Here is a 13,692-nt window from a genome sequence, read left to right as displayed (position 1 = left end):
AGCATTCTAAGCAAATTCCAAAGGCAAAAGGCTATGGTACAGAGTGCAAGCTAGGTATACGGGGTCAGAGCAGAGGTGGCATTGCCACGGGAAGGAGACTGACCTGTAACTTTGGCTTCCTAGCCCCTCTCTGGCTGCCCCAGACTGTCCGCAGTGCACACACCGAATAGGGAGCTGTCTCCCTCCATACTGGCATGTCCAGGTCCCAGATATGACATCCTCTGTGGTCACCCCAGGTGTGGGCTGAGCAATGGCGCCCGAGTACAGCTGCCTCCTTGACTACCAGGGCCCCACACTTGGACAGACCAGATCAGGAGAGTGAGGATATCCAAAAAGACATTACAGTGAAGAGGGAGGTCTGGTCCAGAGGACAGAGCCTGGGTCCTTCCCACAGGACAAGTGGCTTCAGAAGTGAACACGCAGGCAGGGAGCGCGTGGGGAAAGGAGAACCCATCTGACTCTGGGCAGCCCAGGATCTGGTTTCATGTCTCCAGTTCATCCAGCTCTACCACCTGCCAGCTCTGTGGCACTTCCCCTTCCTCAGCTTCAGTTTTACCATCTGTAAAATAGGAGAGGGGAACTCATGGAATTGTGAAGCCCCTTCCAAACTGGAGCCATCTAGGAATCTAGAACCTCTGAAGTGCTTTTACTTGGTCCTAGGCCCAAAGCTGGCGTGGCTTCCAACCCTCCAAACAGAGTGCACACTGTTTCCAGGTCAGCTGGCACCAGTAGAGTCTCTTTCTCATGGCTCAAAGAAGCCTGCCCAGCAGAGAAGCCAAGTGAATGATGTTGGGCTCTAAGACAGCACTGTCACCACCCTGAGAGGTGAGGAGGCTTACCCGAGGGCACATAGCTAGGAAGTAATCCAGCCAAGACTTAAGCCAGATATCATGACTGCCTCCTGCAGACTTACCCCCCTGCGCCATGTTGCTTCTGCTGCCAGAGCATCTCTGGCAAGCCATGGGCTCAGGACTCAAGGGAGGCAGAGGTGGGGGGAGCAAAAGCAGGTGCGACCTAGGAGAATCTAGCAGAGGACACTTGCAGGAGTAGAGACACAGAAGAGACTCTGGACAGAGAGAGACAGCTGCTAGGTGGGGAAATCATTTCTCCCTGTCTGTCCTGACACCTACGAAATCAAAGAGCAAGGTGTCTGCTTGGCAGGTGCCTCTTGTTCTGATGGCTTAGAAGCCCAGAATTGGAGCAGACCCCAAGTCCTTCCCCCACACTCCCTGGAAGACCTCCAAGCCCTGCCTCCTACCCCCCTGGCCTCAGAGAACAAAGTGCTACCTACCCCTTAGAAAATCCCAAAGAGATATACCAAAGCACCACGAACCCAGAGAGATGACCCCAAAAGGGCTCTAGGATTACAGACCTCAGATAGGAGTCCTCAGATTCAGTAAAACCCTGGAGAGAGGGTTCCAGAGAGATTCCCCAGCACGCCCATTCCTGCCAGCACCGAGAATTCAGAAATACCCCAGTCTTGCCTTCTGCTGAGTCCCATACCTCTCTTCTGGCCCCATCACCCCACGCCCTGAGCCAGGATCACTGGTCCCTCACATCAGGCTTGATGTGTCATTCTTTCTCTCCTCCCCACCCCTGCCCTCTTCAGCCCAACCTTCCTCTTCTCCCCACCCATCCTGGCCTGAGGAGATTCCCAAGCTGACGTCCCAACACCACTGGGGAACAGTGGGGCAGACACCCCAGGAAAAATGAGTGGATTGCAAGAGAGGAAAGGGAGTAACTATGGCCTCCATTTCTTCATCTGCAAAATAGGGATGATAACAACACCAGCCTCATAGAATTGTTATGAGAAGCTGTGCAGAGTGTTGCTTCTGATTATACCTCATTTAATAAATATGTGTGGAAAACATAATGGGATACTACGCATCCACCAGATTTGGTAACAATTTTAAATACAATACCTGAATGTGGAGTAAGGGGACTCATACAAAATTGGCAAGAAAACAAATTTGTACAACCATTTGGAAGCAGCCAACAGTCCCACCCCAAGAATATACCCAATAGAAACGTCTGGGGACTTCCCTCGTGCTACAGTAGATAAGAATCCACCTGCCAGAGCAGGAGACATGGGTTCGATCCCTGGTCCAGGGAGATCCCACATGCTGTGCAGCAACTAAGCCCAGACACCACAACTACTAAGCCTGTGCTCTGGAGCCCAGGGGTCACAACTGCTGAGCCTGTATGCTGCAACCGCTGAAGCCCAGGTGCCTAGAGTGCATGCTCCGCAACAAGAGAAGCCACCACACTGGGAAGCCCACACATGGCAATTAGGAAACAGACCCCACTCGCTGCAACTAGAGAAAGCCCGTGCACAGCAGTAAAGATCCAGCACAGCCAAAAGTAAATAAATAATTAATTAAATTTTAAAAAGAAATGTCTGTGTGCGTGTTTGTGTGTGTTCCAAAACACATGTGTAAGCGTATTCATACTGGTATTATTCAGTCAAACATTGGAATCAATAGTAAAATAGGTAAGCCTACAGCTGAATAAACTGTCACTACATCCAACAACGTAGATGAATCACATATTGAACGGATTACCACAGTATGATTCTATTATTCAAAAGCAGGCAAAACAAATCTATGGTTTTAGAAATCAGGATAGAGGTTACTTTTGGGGAGAAGGGTGGGAATAATCACTGGAAGGGGTCTTATGGGGTACAGGTAATGTTTACTATTTAGCCACATGGTGTATTAACTAGGGGAATTCATTAAACTAAACATTTCTTATTTCTGCACTTTTCTGTATGTATGTTACGCTTTAATTTCTTTAAGAAAAAAAAAATTTTGTTTAATTTTTTAAAGAACAACAGGCTGTCAAGTTGGCCTGCCTGAGCTCAATTCCTGGCAGTAGATTTAGGATAAGTTAGCTCACCTCTCTGTGCCTAAGTGTCCTCGTCTTTCATTTTGAGTGACTATTAGAGAGGGTGGCTAAAGTGATTAAATGAATAAATCTGTGTAACATGCTCACAGTGATGTCTGCTCCTTGTTACGCACCCCTTGAGTATTAGTTATTAGACATAATCAGCCCAGTGCGTGAGATGAAGAGCCTGAAGCCAAAAATGCCTACACTGAATTCTGGATTTGTCATTTACTAGCCCTGTGACTTTAGCCAAATGACATCCTCCTTCTTATCCTTAAATGCCCTCTGTTGTAAAAGAGGAATAGTGCCAGCCCAGCTTGACAGAGTTGTGCGAGAACCTACAGAAACTATCCATGCAAAGCACTCAGCACAGTGCCCCACAGATTCACATTAGCCATGATGATTCTGGAGCACCATGGTAAACCTATAAACCCATTTTATAGACGGGGCCTCAGGTAGTCAAAAGGTTGGCTTAAGGTCACATGCAATTAAATGTGATTTAAACCCATTTGGGGGATGACAGAGTTCCAACTGGCACCCCCACCACATTTCCCATCCACATAACCGCCATCCTCTTCTCTCCTGAAGCCGGTATTCCTCCCACTCTTGGCCCTCCCCATTCCCAGAGGCTCGATATTTGGAGCCAGGAATCCTCAAGATCTGTGCAGTCTGTTCCTCACCCCTACCCAGTCATGATGATCTAAAGCACAGCAGAAGCTGGGCCCGAAACCAGGGGAAAACCAGACAGCCCGTAATGGAGAAGAGCTCTGCCCTCAGGTTGGGGCGCATAGGCTGTAAAGCAGAGAGCTCCTATAGTCAAAACCAGGGATTCAAATCCCAGCTGTGCCCTGATTAACCGTGCGCTGTGGCTTTGTCTCTTCACCATGGCCATCCTCAGTTTCCACATCTGTAAATTGGGTACACCAGGATCTACTTCACTCTGTAGGACTAACCAGAGGATCGAGCAAGGCTATCTGTGTAAGTGAAAGGACATACGTCCCAGAGAACAGGCTACAACTAGTGACTTCATGCTCTGTCAAATCACATCGACACTCCGCCTCTACTCAGGCTCCCCACGCCAGCAACCAGGAAAACATGTATGGATGGGGGACGGAGGGAAGAACTTGGAGCCCAAAGAGATGAGACGACCTGGGAAACAGATGGATGGGGTAGAAGTGCACAGCCCCACACCCCAGGCTGCTCCTTCCTTTCATGCTCCCAACTCAATGCCCCTTGCAATTCTGACATCTATTCTGATGTGTGGGTTTTCCAACAACATCGAGAAATTCTCCAATACTAGCTGGATGTCCTACAACTTAGCTCAATTGTGACTGTCTACCTGGAGACATATCAGAGTTAAAGACTCAGTCCTACAAGACTGCCGCCCCTCACCTTCAGATGCCAATTGAAAGTTCAGCTTGTCACCTGGACTTCTGACTGACCAGCTCCGGCTATACATAAGAGATTCCAATGATCCCTTCCTTGGGTTTAACTGGTTTGCTAGGATAGCTCACAGAACTCAAACATTTTCCTTACTAGAAAAAAAGAGTGTGAAAGTGTTAGTCGCTCAGTCATATCCAACTCTGCCACCCCGTGCAATGTAGCCCGCCAGGCTCCTCTGTCCATGGGATTCTCCAGGCAAGAATACTGGAGTGGGTTGCCATTCCTTTCTCCAGGGGATCTTCCCAACCCAAGGATCCAACCCAGGCCTCTGCATTGCAGGCAGATTCTTTACCAACTGAGCCACCATTTATTATAAAACGATATAACTCAGGAACAGCCCAATGGAAGAGAGACATAGGGCAAGACTTGGGGAAAGGTGGTGGAGCTTCCACGACCTCTCCCAGCAGCTCCATGTGTTCACTGATACACGAGCTCTCCAAACCCCATCTTTTTGGGTTTTTATGGAGGCTTCATTACATGGACATGGTTGATTAAATCATTGGCCATTGGTGATTGAACTCAATCTCTGGCCCTTCTCTCCTCCCTGGAAGTCAGCCAGAAGTTCTAACCCTCTCATAACTTTCTACCCTCATCAGAGCTCCTTGACTGTGCCCCGCTGCCGTTCCCTACAGAAGCCCCTTACTCCAAATACACACACTTCCCTTCAGTGATTCACCTTTGCCCCTCCTGCCTCTCCTTCCATATACAGGATGGAATTAGTCCTCCTGGTCCTCTTCTGCCAATGGTTTCCAGAACCTCAGGGATACCTTGGCCATGAAGGCTTCCAAGACCACCTGGATATCTAGGAACTGGGATTGCTGGGTTCCCAGAAACCCTGGGGACACTGGCTGTCCAAGTTTGCCAGGCCCACATGGGCTTGTGTGGAGTTCAGGAACCAGTTAGGACCCTCTAGGCAAGAGTTCCCTCCAGGTCAGACAAGCCAGCCAAGTCCTCAATCTCCTCTATCCCATGCCCTCCTGCAGCCTCCCTCAGCACCCTTTTAAACTTCCTTCTGGGGCCTGCTCACTTATCACTGAGCTTTTTAGTCATCCTTTTTCCAGTTGTCCTATTGCCACAACTAGAATGTGAGTTACTGGACATCAACAACTAGGCCTTTCTCCCCTCCTCTTCCCTCTGTTTTTTCTCTCTCTTCCACCCTCCTTCTCTTTAGCAACCCATCTCCATCCTTTCCCTCCACTCTTTCCCACAACAAATGCTATTCACATGTAAGACACCGTGTCCCACGCACCTCTCTGTGGTCTTAGACCGGCACAAAATAGATGCTCAGGAATATCTACTGTTGGTTCACTGATCCTTTTCCCACCTCTGCTGATACCTCTCTCTCCTTGGGGGTCTTCCCCAGGACTGGGGAGCTCATCACATCCAGTGTCCTACCCTACTTCCCAGTTGCTGTTGTTCAGTTGCTAAATTGTGTCTAGCTCTTTGCGACCCCACGGGCTGTAGCACGCCAGACTCCCCTGTCCTTCACTATCTCCCAGTTTGCTCAAAGTCACGCCCACTGAGTCGGTGATGCTATCTAACCATCTCATCCTCTGCTGCCCTCTTCTCCTTTTGCCTACAATCTTTCTCAGCATCAGGGTCTTTTCCAGTGAGTTCGGTCTTCACATCAGATGGCCAAAGGATTAGAGCTTCAGCATCGGTCCTTCCAATGAATATTCAGGATTGATTTCATTTAGAATTGACTGGTTTTATATCCTTGCTGTCTAAGGGACTCTCAAGAGTCTTCTCCAGCATCATCATTTGAGGACATCAATTCTTCAGTGCCCAACCTTCTTTAAGGCCCAACTCTCACATCCACACATGACTACTGGAAAAACCATAGCTTTGACTATACAGATCTTGTTCTCAAGGCAAGAATGGTGGTTTAGTCGCTAAGTTGGGTGCAACTCTTGCAACCCCATGGACTGTAGCCCTTCAAGCTCTGTCCAAAGGATTTTCCAGGCAAGAATATTGGAGTGGATTGCCATTTCCTTCTCCATGGGATCTTCCTGATCCAGTGATTGAACCCAGGTCTCCTGCACTGCAGGAGTTCTTTATCAACTGAGCTACCAGGGAAGCTCAAGGCAAGAATACTAGAGTGGTTTGCCATTCCCTCCTCCAGTGGAGCACATTTTATCAGAACTTTCCACTATGACCCGTCCTTCTTGGGTGGCCCTGCACAGCATGGCTCATAGATTCATCGAGTTACTCAAGCCCCTTTGCCATTGCAAGACTGTGATCCATGAAGCGCCCCTTTTTAGTACAGGGCCAAAAAGGAGAGGGAAGTTCCATGGATGTCCTTGGTTTGTCCTGTAGGCTTGGAGGGGCCTCCTGGAGTCCCAGGCCCATCTGGAAATGTCATCTATGGATCTTCCCGAGAGGACAGGGCAGAGAACCCCTCCTTCATAGCTACTGTCTCCTCTTTCTCTTCTACCTCCTTTTCCTCCCTGAAGCAACGTTCTCATTTCGGCCTCTCAGATCTCACCATCCACCGTTAAAGACTAATGGGTTTTGAGGAGGCAGTGTGTGTAGCAGAACATCAATAGTCTGGGAATTGTGTGACCTTGGACATGTCACTTCGTATATATCATGAAGTCTGTGCGAGTATCTTTCTTTTCTCTAAATAAATGATTCCAGATGCTTCCTTCCATCCGTCTTTTCGCATTTGTTTGTCCCAAATTTAAGTCATTTGCAATGCCCTGGCATCCCCCTCATTCTTTCATCGTTCTGCCTCTGTGTGCTCTGGCATCAGTGGCTGAACTTGTCATCTTTCTTCCCCTCTGCCTCCAGTAGTCCCATCACCATCTCCCAGCACACACCTTTCTGCATCCAGGTAGCCCTGGAAAAGAAGTAGCAGGGTGTCCACAGAGACGCCCTGGGACTGCCCTATCTCTGCTTCCAGAGGACGGACTGAACCTGATTCCCGCTTCTCTGCTGAGCACACGTGAGGCACCACACTTATCCGCACCCCCACCTCACCCCATCCTTAGAAGTGATCTGGAAAGAACAGAATATCTGAGAGCAGGAGAGGTGGAGGAAGGGAGTTTGTGAATGAGTTTGCTAGGGCTGCTGACTCTTTATTCACTTTCCAGTTAGGAGCAGGATTCATCTGCTCTAGTGGAGAATTCTTTCTCCTCCCCCTTTTCACCTCATGAAGATGCAGCCTTACTCAGGAAATTCTCTCCTGAGGCTCTTGCAGCTAATCCCTTCTATCCCTCTGGGTTTTCTTTCCTGCAGCTCCCTCACTGGATCCTTGAGTCCAAAGAACAGACGCTCCAGGAGAGCCCCGGTGTCCTCAAAGCCACCCCAGCTAGTATCAGCAATGGGTGCTGAGCTTTCCACTGAATTCCCAGAGGATGGAGCCAACTGTTGGAACAGTGGGCCCTAGCTTCCAGTGCTGGGAAAGACTGAAGGCAGAAGGAGAAGGGGACAACAGAGGATGAGAAGATTGGATGGCATCACCGGCTCGATGGACATGAGAAAACTCCGGGGGTTGGTGATGGACAGGGAAGCCTGCCGCGCTGCAGTCGATGGGGTCTCAGTCAGACACCACTGAGCGACTGAACTGAACTGAACTGAGCTTCCAGTGGGGGGCGCAGGCAGAGGCATTTCCCTGCACATTAGTGTTTGATTTTGCCGGGCCATCCTTCCTGCAGAGTCCTGCCCTCCTGCACCAAGGGTTTTGCCGCTGAGTATGTTGCCCCCAAGTGGACAATGATAGTACTGTCAGTACCATTCACCGAGCGCCTCCTTGGGAATCATGGACCCCGCCAAGGTTCTGAGGATTCCAAGGCACAGGCAACCCCTGACTCCAGGAGGGCTTGTGGAGAATCTTCACGACCCAGGGATTGAACCCAAGTCTCTTACGTCTCCTGCATTGGCAGGCAGGTTCTTTACCACTAGCGCCACCTGGGAAGCCCCTGAAAAGGGAGACCTGCAGGCAAACACCCCACAGTCAGTGCTGTGTAAGAGAGAGAAATGCAGTCGGATGCCAAGAAAACAGAGAGGACCCAGAGTGGTTAGGAAGAACTTCAGGGGAGGAGACTCTGGATCTGAGTCTTGAAAGATAAGTAGAAATTCACAATCTTGAGAAAATCACCTAACGCCTCAAAGCCTCAGTTTTCTCAGTTTAAAGGGTTGTTGTAAAGATCAGGGGAGAAATTATGTAAAGTGCTTATTATGGTGTCTGGTACATAACTGGCACTCAGAAATTTACATATATATGATTTATTTTGAGGAACAGGCTCCGATTATGGGGGCTGACTAGTCTGCAATCTGCAGCAGGATTTCTATGTTACAGTCCTGAGACAGATTTCTTTCTGGGAAATCTGTTTTCTGCTTTTCAGGTCTTCAACCAATCAGATGAGGCCCACTGACATTAGAGAGGGTAATCTTTTTACTTAAAATAAATTGATTGTAGATGATGCTAATTACATCTACAGCAAGAAGATCAAACCAGTCAATCCTATAGGAAATCAACCCTGAATATTCATTGGAAGGACTGATGCTGAAGCTGAAACTCCAATAATCTGGCCACCTGATGCGAAGAGCCGACTCACTAGAAAAGACTCCAATGCTGGGAGATTGAGGGCAGGAGGAGAAGAGGATGACATAGGATGAGATGGTTGGATGGCATCACCGACTCAATGGACATGAGTTTGGGCAAGCTCAGGGAGATAGTGAAGAACAGAGAAGCCTGGCGTGCTGCAATCCCTAGGGTCGCAAAGAGTCAGACACAACTTAGCAACTGAACAACATCTACAAAATACCTTCACAGCCATATCTAGACTAGAGTTCAACCAAACAACCAGACACCAGAGCCTCACCAAGCTGACACAGAAAATTAACTGCTACAGACATCATTCCAAGCAGGAGCTACTCCAGACAGGAGCTATATTACCTTTCCCCACTTAATTAGGCTTTTTGAAAAATCACTGTTAAACTAGTAAAATGTCAGTGTTACATGGGACTAGGTTTAGACCTGATAAATAATTTATAGCACAACTTATAGAAATTTAAACTTCTAGGTAAAATCATCATAACACCTTGAAGTTAGAAGTGATCTCATAGCCCTTTGAGTCTAACTCTCACTCTGGAGAGATCCCTCCTGCAATAATACCTGGAAAATGATCATCTAGACTCTTCTTAAACATTCCAGTGGTGGGAGAAGTCCCTCTCTCCTAAGACTGTCCATTCTTGGACAGCTGTGATTGGAAACTTTTTCCTTGTATGGTACTTTCTTACATCAGTATCTGTCTTATTAATTGTTCCTTTCAACCCATCCAAGGGCTTCCCAGGTGGTGCTAGTGGTTAAGAACCCACCTGCCAATGCAGGAGAAATAAGAAATGTGGGTTCCATCCCTGGGTCAGGAAGACCCCCTGGAGGAGGGCAAGGCAACCCACTCCAATACTCTTGCCTGGAGAATCCCATGGACAGAGGAGCCTGGCAGGCTATAGTCCATAGAGTCGCAAAGAGTTGGATACAACTGAAGCGACTTAGAACAACCTATCAAAGCTAATCATATCCTGGCTTTTTCCAAACCTCAAATAGAATACTTCCTTACACTTGCCCTAGATGTTTATCTATCAGGTCAAAACTTCTTATACATTCAGAGGGCTCCAAACAGCTTGATTCCAAAAGCCCATGGAGGTTTTCTCCTGTTGGAGCCTCTGGTTCCTGTAGTTTAGATTAAAAAAAAAAAGACTAATATCCAGCTCCAAGAGCCTTCTCTGTATTTTGTTAAATGCCTGCCTTCTGCCTATGTCGCTTCTTTCCTTTCATGATCAAGAGGGAAGAGAGAGAAACAAGGAAGCAGTATTTAGCTGTAGGACTTTGGAAAGACCATGATTTTCTTCAAACCTCCTAACAAAAGGGTATAGTTTTCTGTTCTCTTCAGGTGAATAACTTGCTCCTAACTCCACTCCATCCCTTTCAAACTTGCCTGGTCTCTCAGATCATCTGTGAATTGGGCCCTGCAGACCTAACCCTGTGGAGGACTCAGGAGGGATAGCTGTCAGGTTAAAGTCAGACAGATTAATGTCAGAAGACTCCTCAGAGGGACTTCCCTAGTGGGCCTTAAATTCTCACACAAACATGCAGAGTCAGGTATGCCTCGCCTTCAGTGAAGTGAAGAAAAGGGATGAGAGTAAGAAGGGTGTAGAACATGGATGAAAACATTTGGAAAATCACGTGGCAAAAAGTAGTGAAACAGAGAATTGCCGAGACCTATACTTATTGAGGGAAATCTTTTAAATTCTCCTAATTTAAGCTAACTTTCCACATTAAAAAACAATAGGTTCATAACTTAAAATTTTTCAAATAGGATAGAAGGGAAAATATGAAAATTTTTCTCTGTTTCCATGTATTTCTTTAGATGTTTTAGATGTTTTCAAAGCATGAACATTTACCCAAATGGGATTATGCCCTACATACTATTCTTTACCTCACTTTTTTAAACTTAACAATATATCTTCATGATATTTCTATGTCAGTACACCTAGATCAACTTCATTCTGATGAAAGAAATACTGCCCTTTCAAGGGGGGTGTCCAGCTGGAAGGTGGAGCCCCTCCTCCTGCTTCTGAGCAGAGAGAAAGGAAATGCACATCTAGAAGAAATGCTATGAAATGATCTCATCCATATATGAAAATATACTCCAAAGGTCTTGAAAGAGCCTCAGTTTTATAAGCTGGCCTGAGAAGAGTCCCTGGAGACTCCCTAGAAAAGGGAAATTTTGAATTGGTTTTGCAAGCATTAACTACAAATTGGCACTTGCCATGGTGCTTGCCATCTACCTCTACAAGGATTAAATCAAGTGCTGCTGCAACTGCTGACCTTTGACACCCCCTGAAAGGAGTCCAGGGTGGACAGCAGAAATGAGGCACTCTGTACTGGGAGGTGGGGAGTTGGGGGGAAGCTTGCAGAACAGGCCTTCAGACAGTTTCAGGAGTGAATCTATGAGCCCAATTCTTGCATCTCTTCATACCTAGAAAAACACTAAAATCCTTCAAGGTGATGTCTATTCCTCATGACTAGCAGAAAGCTTCATGAGACTAGTAGAAAACTTTTGGTAAAATACGTGGGTGATTGCATTTATTTCCCCTTCACCAAAATCACATAGTTAACTATCCCTCCCCCTCTGCCTCTTTGGAGCAGTTTCTCAGAGCTATCTGAGTTGTTGTCTCCCAGGCTACAGTACTCATTTTGCCCCAAGTAAAGCTTAACTCACAACTCTCACATTGTGCTTTTTTTTTTTAAGTCAACAGAAGAGTGGACTTGGGAAAACTGGCGGGACAAGGGAGGAGGATCTTGACAAGGAGTAGAGATAATATCTGTTAATGTGTTTTTTTGTTTGTTTGTTTGTTTGTTTTTTGTTAATGTGTTTTGGGCACTTACTATTTGTCAAGGATTGCACTAAGTGCTTTGCATGTATTATCCCACCCGCTGTGAAGGTACTCTCATTATCCTTAATTCTTTTTATGTGGACCATTCTTTTAAAGTCCACATGAAAATTTGTTACAATATTGCTTCTGTTTTATGTTTTGGCTTTTTTGGCTACGAGGCATGTGAGATCTTATCTTCCCGAACAGGGATCAAACCCACACCCCCTGTATTGAAAGGCGAAGTCTTAACCACTGGACCACCAGGGACATCCCACATTCTCTCCATTTTAGATGAAGAAATGGAAGTACAATGAGCCTGAGTGACTTGCCCAAGGTCATACACCCAACAAATCAGCAGTCTGACTCAGGTACTCAACTTCACCCCTATAGGTTGGGGTAGAGATGGGAACACGGTCAGAGTATGTAGTTTGGGCCCCTGCAGAGTTGGGGGAAGGTGGGAGTGAGGGAGGATCATGAGAATGATAGCAGCCCCCTCTCTCCTTGGAACTGACTCCCAATCCCTTCCTGTCTCCCAGGACTAGAGGCTGTCAGGCCCCCAGAACTCCCTGTTTGTGGACAATGCCTCCCAGGACACTCATCCAGACTTCCTGCCTCCCCTTTTCCCCACTCAAGTCCTGCAGGATCTTCTGTGATAGTCTCTGGAAAGGAGGAGGGGCTAAAAAAGAAAGAGCTTTTGTCCAGAAGAGAAGATCACCCCCACCGCCCCAGCCCACCCCAAGACCACCCTGTACTAGAGGACTGGAAGGCTGTCTTAGGTGCTTCCATATCTCATTTAGCCCTGTGCACCTTAGATAAAGGGCTTTCCAGGTGACACTAATGGTAAAGAACCCTCCTGCCAATGCAGGAGACGTAAGAGATGTGGATTTGATCCCTCGGTCAGGAAGACCCCCTGGAGGAAGGCATGGCAACCCACTCCAATATTCTTGCCTGGAGAATCCCATGGACAGAGGAGCCTGATGGGCCACAGTCCATAGGGTCACAGAGTTGGACACAACTGAAGCAACTTAGCACACATGCACACACCTTTGATAAAAGATAATGGCATGGGGAACTGAGGCTCAGGGAGATACCTGATTCAGGCATGTGTGACCCCACAGTCCTTTTGACTCCCCAGCTCTGCTTCAGGGCCATTGGAACAAAGACCCACACAGTCAGGATCAGGCTAAAATGCAAGGGGGATTTAAAAACTGGATACCAGAAAATAGAACTGGGGCTGCTTATTAAATTCCTATTGCCTCATCCTCAGATGGGTCTTGCAGGGAACTGTAGACTGGGCAAGGTGGAGGCCATGAAGCAGAGGCTGCACTGCCATTTTTAAGGAAGGATGCCCACCCACCCTTAATACATGGGGCCTTTGTCTTCCAAGAGATAGAAGGCAGCAAGGCAGGTCTCTGACTTTCAAGGTCATCCTCTGTCTTGGGGAAGCTATAGGGAATGACAGACTTGCCCTGGAGCCCAGGGCCTGGTCAGCCTTCTGGACAGACAGAAACTACTGAACAGGCTTCCCTACAACTGCTCTGAGACCCTGGTGGTCCGCTGCATTAAGGTCTGCCTTTCCGTATCAATGCACGTAGTGAGCAGAGTGGAGCTGAAAACACTCAGAAACTACTGGAGACCAGGAAACCAAGAGGATAGGGACCAGAGCAATGCCAAAACACCATTCCTTCGGCTTTTCCAATTACCCCAGCCTGTCAGGCTATAGTTCATAGGGTTACAAAGAGTCAGACACTACTGAAGTGACTTGGCACATAGCACACGGGCCACTTCCATCCTTGACTTTCTGTCACAACATACTCTTTCCTCACTAGCCTCATTGGCCTTCCCTGGGGCTTTGCCAGCAGAGTGGGCACTGGATACACTGCGGTGGTTGACCTGGTTTCTTTTAGAAGGAAAAAAAGGATTAAGTCCACAAATTGTATGCTAACCTAAAGAAAACCCCTGCTTCCTGATTCTGATACTATT

This window comes from Cervus elaphus, chromosome 5, assembly GCF_910594005.1.
Source record: "Cervus elaphus chromosome 5, mCerEla1.1, whole genome shotgun sequence".
Taxonomy (NCBI): domain Eukaryota; kingdom Metazoa; phylum Chordata; class Mammalia; order Artiodactyla; family Cervidae; genus Cervus; species Cervus elaphus.
This window is presented reverse-complemented; position numbering follows the sequence as displayed.